Genomic DNA, 9,657 nt, shown 5'->3' with positions numbered 1-9,657 from the left:
CTATTCAAGATATTTAATTTAGACAGAATCCTTTCAAGCCGTGCAGCATCAACGTGGTCATATAGCCTACTGTCTGCACTTGTTCCGTTGCCTGCTTCATAGCAGAGAAGGAATGGCTTGCTGTTGTTGAGGATTTGTAACGTGGATTATCGAAACTGAAGACTTGATTTCTTTTATTGATACCTTTTTGTTTGGTATAATTACGGACAATGCAAATAACTGATTTTTGTGACGTTCGGACATTTTTGGAAGGAATATAATCGAATTAGTCCCGCCGCTTGGGTTATTGTTTTTCGCGTGCATGTGGATGAGCATAGGCTATTGAATTTGATTGCAGCCTAATAGGCCTACTGAACAGTGGACTGAAATTGAAAATCTGACAAAGAGTGGCATTTTTCTCGGGTGCTATGACTTCTTGCTTTGCAAGAAGACAGTCTCCTCACTCCACGGGCAAAAAGCACCATGGTCAGACCCTGGCGCGCATGTAGGCAGACATGAAAGACTCACTACTCCACGGGCAAATATCGGGAAAAATTAAGCACCACCAGCATGGACAGCTCCCCACGAGTCACTTATAATGGTTGGTCTTTTCCTGGGATTTGATTCATGTTGTTTGGGGGAAAATATTAAAATAGCCTTTGTAATGTTAAGAATATTTCCAAAGAGCCAAGATGGGGCTTAAGATCAATAGCCTTAGTCTCACTGCAGGGCCAGCCCCGGGCTGGCCCGGACAAAAGGGGGCTGACGGTGATCTCATCAAAAGGGGGCTAGGTGCTAAAGATGGCCGCCGGGCCAGGTTGTGGGGCTAAGGGCCGATTTCCCTGGCCCGTCGAATTCGATGGGCCAGCAAGCACCGCCGAGGCTCGGAGGCGGGGTCAACCTCTGTGTAATAATGTGGCTGCATGGGGGACTTATCGCTAAATTCTGGGCAAATTATGGTTAAGCATTAGTTTGGGGTGTTTGGCTTTCTTATGGCATAATTTCATAAGATGCAACCTTGGCACTTCTGTTTGTGTTTTTAAAGTTATTTAGCCAACATAACTTTTTTGTTGTTATCAGGGCATCATGGGCACCACTACACTTAAACTTGGGATGTCATAGCTAAGTCATGTCGCTTTTTTCTGCTTTTAGCCGCCAACTCTTGTGCCATTATCGTGATTTGGCATGCTTTCCACTAAGCCTTTGACTTCGATATTCGATATTCGAATATAAGTCGAATGTTAAGAAAATTCGAGACATTCGAACGAATATTAATTGGCCATTAATATTCGAATCTGACATGGGTATTGCTTTTTTGGGTATTTCATTGTTATTGATTAAAATTATTTCCTTGTAGGCCTAAACATCGCAATTCACAGTCTCAATTTATTTTTTCCATGGCTGGTTAATCACTACAGCCGTGTTGAGGAGAGTCGCGTGCGTGGCTCATCTCTCTGTGTTCCGTAGCAGGACACTTGCGGCAGGCAGTCTCTCCATAGTCCGCATTAACAAGCAGATGAGTGCTGCAGAGTTCCATTCAAGTGAATGGCTACAGTTAATAAACAAAGCATCATCACATTACTTTCTGGAGTTGTTGACGAGTTTCTGGAATTATTTGATTCAACCCACAAGTACCTGTGATTACGCCAAGAGTAAGATAATAACTTCTTGTTTTTTGGATTTTGACCAAATTAGCTTCGTTGGTCTGGGTGTCAGATCAGGCAGACTCCAGGTGATGATTTTGTTAGCATGCTTTTAGCATGTTTTTAGCGCACTGCTAGTTTGTGTAATGTTCGTTTTTAGACGAGACAGTCATCTTACCTGGACCTACAAGCACACTACCTAAATGTCCGTCATTAGTGATAGAAAATACATATTTGTTGATATTGGTGCTGTGTGCTCAATTCTCGTGATTCGCATATCATGATCCAATTCAAATTTTAACTTGGGCTACAAGTTTGACATGGCTGCTAGCTTTGCCATGTTTTAATCTGCATTCACACCTCTAAGTAGGCCTACCGTCTTCTTATAAGTGCTGAACGATTGCTAAACAATAATGGCTGGTTGAATGCATGTTGTTAATGGGCATGTTGTTATTCTTTGTCGTTGTTCTGTTGTTGTCCTTCTGTGATTTGGGGCGAAAGTGGGCTGTGCCCGACTGACGTTTCACAAACAAGGCGTGTACCTGAATGTGCCTGGGGTCGGCTATGAGTCCGATCAGGCAAAAAATGGCCCGGGGCCGGCAGCTCCGAGCCGGCCACTCTCCTGAGCCCCGGGCGGCCCCGGGCCGCTGAAGCGCGGCTAATGAGACCAAGGCTATGGTATGGGCCAGGTTTGTCTCCGTGCGTACACACACACACACACACACACACACACACACACACACACACACACACACACACTCTCTCTCTCTCTCTCTCTCTCTCTCTCTCTCTCTCTCTCTCTCTCTCTCTCTCTCTCTCTCTCTCTCTCTCTCTCTCTCTCGCCACAGACCCACGCAAGTGCAAGACAAGTTTTCACCTCCTCGTGAAGTGTTTAGACCTGGCCTATTTAATGTCGCTGTAAATTGGTGTAATGTAGCAGAAAGTGCGAGACATTCGTTGGACTCGTTGCACACAACAAGTTGTGAAATTATTTCTTAACGGTTTTAACCGCATCATTCGCGACTCTCGAGCAGTTTGAGAACTGAGAAGAATGAGAGAGAGAGAGGGCAGTGACTATACCATGTCACTGAGACTATGTATGTGTGCTGCGCCTACTGAATCCAAGTGCAGAAAAAACATATCCATAGGCCTATAGATTATTACATAATGCACCATGTTATTACATTTCCATCAAAAAAAAAACTTGCGGCCGCATTCCGTAATAAATTTCGCATTTTGTAATAATTTATTACAAGATGAGAAAAAAGTTATTACGAAATGCGTTCAAGAAATGTATTACGAAATGCGTAAATTATTACACAATGCGGCGATTGTCACCACATTATGTAATAATTTGTTACATTATTACATATTGCACCGTTATTACATAATGCGGCGTTACAGCGTGTCGAAAAACCACACATCCAACCTCATGAGAAAAAAAAAAACAGCAGCACAAATCTATTTCAGAGGCACTGATACATCTGCAGAAAGTGACATGTCTGACAGGCGAAGTGACGATTGTTGACCTAGCCTGACAGTTTGTTTTCTTTATGGTTACGGTTGCTAAGGGCGCTTTGCCATGACCCAAAGATGACATGGCGTGTGTATTTGTTGACAAATGGGGGGCATTTTGATTCAATTGCGCGATACAGTGTGATTGAAATGCATGTACATGCAAAAATATTATCAACTAGAGAAAAAACGGAGGTAATAGGCTGTTGGAGCAGCCCCGAAAGAAGAGAGAAAAAAAGTAGGCCTACGCTATATGCATCTCCGTTTATTCGCTAAGCAGTAGCCCAGTCTGTGAGTTGGCTGTCCTCGACCGAGAGCTGAAGCGTGGATATCCCAAAACCAATTTATTGACCAGTTGAATGGCAATCAACAAAAAGTGCATATCCCAAGAGCATTTGGCATGTAATGTGCATTACCCTTTCCTGAAAACAACATACAAAGCAGATGGACAAGGTAAAACGTAACCTAACAAAGCAGTGCACGAGCAGTTACAGGGGCAGTTTCAGTCTGCACGCCGGCGATGTCAATTGTTGGAACTGCTTGAGACAATAGCATTCTCTTCAGTCCAACCATGCCCGCGATCTCCACATTTGTTGTGAAGCACGAGGGGTGGAAATGTGCCGAGCACAACAGTGACCATGAGCTTGCTTCAAAACCACGCCGGTGTGGCAGCTTTTGTGATATGCACCGGAATTCTCATCCACATCTGCTTGTACGAGGCTATGGCAAGCGATGTGGGACAAATGTATGGCAGGAAGCGAATGTCAACATAAACAGAGATTACACAATCTTCGATATGGTCAGCAAATGTTTTGGGGCTGTCATTTATGTTATGCCTACACTTTGGAATTAGATCAGAGTCTTGTTGTTACACAGGCATATTTGATTTAGCCCAACTGTACTCTATACTTAACTTTACTCAGTCTATCCTACAAGCAGATAGCCTACAGGGCGGATGAGAATCCGGTGCATATCACAAAAGCTGCCACACCGGTGCCTGCGTACGAATTGGATCCACAGAGCCCTTGTTTTAGCCTTCTCCACAGTTGGCCACAGTTCCATCATTCTTCACAGAATGGAACTTGTGCAAAGATATTCCTTTTGTCAAGTAGCCATTTTTGCAGCTGGCACTGTTCGGCCCTCCAGCAACACACTGCTTGACACTGCGCTTTGGTTTGGTATTAGCCGCCATTGATCTGAACAAGGTGGAATGAGGTGAACTCCCCCCTTTTATGTCACGCATATCATTTGCATAAAATTTGCATGTCACCAAAAAAAACGAACATAACACTTTTTGGGAACGTTTTAACATGACTTTTAGGACAAAATATCACCCAGACAATATCCCATTTTATTCACAAGGCTTAGAACTGTCAGAATCTGTCCTGGAAATGGTCCAATTCCTTTACTTTGTTTTCGTTTCATAAACACTTTAACCCTATCGCGCCGGATGCATCAAATTCAAAGCCCTCTCCACGCTGACACAAAAAAAAATCCATCTCAAAAACATCCTGCGTGTCATTTCCAAACGTCCTGCAGTACACGGAAACCGCCACAAGAGAGCAGCGGTCAACAACAAGTTGATCACAGCTCGGCGAAAAATGCAAAAATGGAGTAGAAGCGGTTTCCCTGACCGACGCTGAGATATCGTCAAATTGCAAAAGGTTTGTGTACAAATTTCCGAAATATAACTCTACATCCTTTAATTTGAACACTTGCTTTGTGCAATTAATCAAGGAAGAGTTTATATTTTTACACCGTGTTGCAGAGAGATCGTGCTAAAACTGATGAAACATATACTGTAAGCACCATCCGGCGGTGGCAGGAAGTCAGCCATGAATGCATTTGCTCCATAGGGAAACTTACAAAGCATACCACGACGATCGTTTAACAAAACACACAAGTTGTTTTACTTCAAGACAAAGATATTGCCTTAAGAAACAGGTTTTACTTGCAATTTTGAAAATGTAATGCAAAATGTTGAAATTATGATCTCGTAAAAAATGCATTGAAGTAAATGAAGAAATAGTCCAATTGTAGGAATGGACCCATATATTCAAATTACACATCAAAAATGAATAATAATCTATATTACACTCATACTAGCTTGCATAGCATACGTCAGCTATGTTATTGCATAGATTTAAAAACAATACCCAACCAGGCTGTGGAAAATGTAAAATATGGTCCTGCTAAAACAAAGATAAACTAATCTCACTAAATATTTAAAGATAATCCTCAAATTAAATTGTCTGACAACTTTTTTAAATTAAAAAAAAAGTTGTAAATGCATTTAAAGTAATTTTTTAATGGTCATGAAATTTGAATTTTCATTCATTTAAAGCCTGATGCATCATATATGATGCATTAAATATCTCAGTGACCTTAACAAAATTTAGATTTTTTTTTTTACATTTCTTATAAGGGACCAATATTGAAGCAAATTCCAAAAAAATTGAATTTTCTCTCATTGCTTTCATGGTTCAGGTTTCACAGGGTTAACATTGTCCTAATGTGTGATGGCCCTTTTCTCCGTTAAACACACGTGACAAAAATCGCTATTGACGTCACCCTAATGCAGTGTTTCCCAACCTTTTTTGTCCTGCGTACCCCCTAAGCAATTTGGTCATATGATGAGTACCCCCCTCACTCATGCTCTATATCTGATCATCTATCCCAATGTGACTACACTTGATCTTTTTGTTATTACTACATTTTTCCACGTACCCCCTGAGGTGTGCTCGCGTACCCCTAGTGGTACACGTACCCCTGGTTGTACACGTACCCCTGGTTGGGAAACACTGCCCTAATGCATGGAATTAGTGACAGCTGTGTATATCGGAGGCTAACTAGCAGAGTTGGCGTGGAACGTTGGTAAACCTCCCTCCCAAAGCCTCATACAGTGTCGATGCCGTTGGTCTGGGGGACTGCCCAGGTAGCAAAGTTTATCTGGCCCATGGTTGGCCCGATCCTTTTTTCGCGAGTGATAACAGTCGGCCCGATTCTGGCTTTGTCCGCGGCCCAATAATGGTCCTATTACCGTATGCCGACAGTGTCGGCTCAGTGTTGGCTCAGTTACTGCATGAGACTGACAGTTATTTTCAGTGTCGGCAGAGTGTTGACTCAGTCAGGCTAGCCTACTGCATGAAGTGACAGTTATTTTCAGTGTTCTATGAACTGTTGGCTGAGTCACGGTAACCAGTGTTCCAGCCGACAGTGCCGACATTCTGCCAAGATTGGGCCGACTGTTCTTAACGGTTTTTGCTACCTGGGTTGTCCTTTAGTCCAGCAGTATCGTATTGTGCCTCCCATTGCCGGACCGTTGTAGTTGACGAGGTTGCAGGTTCGATCCCCGAGGGGGACTAACAGGTGCAAGATGATCTCCGTCACATGTGAGTGTCATTCCATGATCGTTGAAGGGGTATCTCAATCCATAGGGGTTGCGTTTCAAGCCTCACACCTTGCGGCTTCGTCTGAAAGCACAAGGGGCAGGAGGAAGGCGTAGGGGTAGGGGTGGAGATTAGTAATGGGAAAGGCCCTTAATCCACCAGGACGGCCAGGTTCTCTAGGTGTGATTAGCTGCACACACACTGAATATTTGTAATGTAGCCTATATTTCAATATTTCACAGCAGTGATATTTCATAAACTTCTTAACCTTCCTTTTAAGTAACTATAACTAAATATTTACGCTACTAATCCAAAAGGATATATTTACTCATTGGGCCCAAAGGTTTGGTTACCGACTGTACAGTGTATGTGTGTTAACTTAATGACCAAGTACAGCCTACTGATCTGAAACTTACAAGAAAAGCTGTTAGCTTTGGCCTTAACCAAAGGGAAATTCCACCCTTGTGATGTTATCGGCAGTCCACTAATTCTGAGAATAGAAAGTAAAAGCGTGAGTAGGTGTGTGCCAGGATTAATGACTTAGAAATATGCAAACTGGGCGTAATGACGCGATGCCAATTTGTATGAACTCGCTGTGGATTGGGAGTATGCATAAGTTTTCTACAGCATACATATGCATGTGAATATAAAAAAATAATGAGGAACAATCCATGTTGGCGTTTTTACATACCAATTAAAAATTATGTTCATAAAATAAAGATTACCACAATGTGTTGTGCAAATACACAAGTTTGACATGGGTTCTCTTGTAAAAAGAGCGAACAAAAATGATTCTAATGGATGCGGTTCATATCAGGGCTGCTAAAGAAATGAAAATCTCAATTAGGGAGGGCTGTAAAAAACTGAACCGGAATAATGGATGGAAACACTAAAATAATGTGGTGGCCACCAGATAGGGTCGGGGCAGGAAAAGCCGAAAAGAATTCCCCCATTAATGTTACAGACATAAAGATGATATCATGCCAGTGGAAGAATTGAAAAACCAAATACATGGATGCTGAATCTAAGGGAGCATCTCTACAGTAATTATATACTTTCATAGCTGCATACAGGGACTCAACATGACAGTAGGTTGGTCCATCAGTTAGAAACCTACTGTTTTGGATAAAATTTAACCGAATGGGACCAGTTGGCACATGCCAAGTAGGAGCCTATGTCCAGACTCAGAAAATGACTGGAAGAACAGGAGAAAGGTAAACCTCAGTTCTCAGGGGAGTTTAAAAAATCAATTCTCTATTTATATCAGACACATATACATGGTCCATCAAGGTAAACAACAGCAGAAAATTACATAGCAAGATAAGTTAAGAAAAAGAAAAATAGGAGAAAAAATGAAAATAAACAAAAGATGGGTACACAGCCATCAGACATAAAGGCAGTCTCTCCAGTGTCGTCTGAGCTTGGAGGAGAACCTCACAGAGCTCTTTCCTGGACTCACAAGGGTTTCAATAATGCTGGTGGACAAATGGTGGAAAAATGGTGGAATCTGTACCACTTTTCCCCCCTAGCGGCACCCATGGGTTCTGATAGTAGAAGAGAGAAGAGCAGAATGGAGTGAAGAAGACCAGCCTACAGTGAAGCTCCCCTGACGGGGAGAGAGAAGAGTAGAGTGGAGTAATGATAGAATGACAAAAACTAACAGAATTTCTAAGTGCAAATGTGTTTATTTACATTGATTGATTTCAAATGACGATGAAGAAGAAAACAGAGCAGAGGTTTTACTTTTATTTACTCTGTTTCTTTGGAAAAGAGCTCAGGGAAAAACAAAGGCAGATGTGAAAGCGCCTTAAGACACACACTATATCTCACAAGTCCCAAACTGGTAATTTGCTTGCCCTTTACACCAAACAGCTCTAGTCATCAAGGAGCTATTCTTTCTTCTGGCGGGCATACCACCTCCTCTTGTTATAGCCTTGAGTTATGGAAAATACATTACAGTCCCTTCATGATCAAAAAAGGTCAATAAATCAGGCTTTCTGAAAAGTATCATCATTCATCACTTTCACGCTATATATTTTTTGCAAACGTCTCTTCAGACACATCTCTGTGTTATTGTTGTTCTCAACTTTCCCCTAGAAAATCCAAAAGGCAGTATCTGCATATTTTGACAAATTTAGTTTAGACTGGAAATTGGCTCCTATTATTTAATTTACAGTGTGTTACGGTATTGAGCAGCATAGTTGCAATACCTACTCTGCCCACAATCTTACACGGTGCACCTTAAACACCTGTTTTATAAGTCACTTATACAGACAATAATTACAAATATATTAGTGGCCCTAAAATAAAGAGCTACCAAAATACGCATTTCTTCGGTGATGTAATACTGTGTTTGTCATTGCAATTGGTGACTTCTCACCAGTCACCAGTTTCCTGTTAGTGCTTAATATAGCCCCAAAGTTTTCAAAGAAGTGCATGTCCACTCCACCACTACTGATGCTGTTGACCTGGACTGGTGTTCTGGCATACAGGGCATTTTCCCGGTGGGCCCTGCAGTCCTCAAGGGGCTGATGCTTTTGTTTTTTGTTGGGCGGGTCTGTGCCCAAAAATGCCTGGTCTGTTGTTTGATCCCAGATTGGCCCTGCGACCGATCCAGTGAGTTTGTGTTGACATGTCTCCTTAAAGGTCACCCATGTGATGTCTGACCACGGAGCTCGCTTAGTCTTTCCATGTTGCACATTAAAACATTTTTAACAGGGAAACCGCGAGTGTTTCCTGTTACCCCCCCTCCTCTCCTCTTTGGCTGCACACGAGGCACATCAGTCTGTCTGACACTCACACATCATCACACATAGCCAGCAACACATAGTCTGTAGGGAGGCGCTGGAGGATATTGTTTTTAAAAGACATTTTTTCATGTTTTTTTTACAATAATATTTCCAGTTATGGGGATGCAGTCTGATGGCAAACACATGAGACGATTTTATAAAACTGACACTTGTGGGGCCATCATCTTTTTTCTTCTTCTTCTTTTCTTTTTCTTTTTTTCAGGCGTCCAGGACAAGATGTCAACAAGTTCTGCTGGAGCGTGCGCCCCACTACCACAGCCGCATGTCTCTTTTATGGTCACAAGCATGAGCTATCTCCGTCCCAGAGTGAACCTCGCCGTC

The sequence above is a fragment of the Engraulis encrasicolus genome, chromosome 12 (assembly GCF_034702125.1).
Source record: "Engraulis encrasicolus isolate BLACKSEA-1 chromosome 12, IST_EnEncr_1.0, whole genome shotgun sequence".
Lineage (NCBI taxonomy): Eukaryota > Metazoa > Chordata > Actinopteri > Clupeiformes > Engraulidae > Engraulis > Engraulis encrasicolus.
This window is presented reverse-complemented; position numbering follows the sequence as displayed.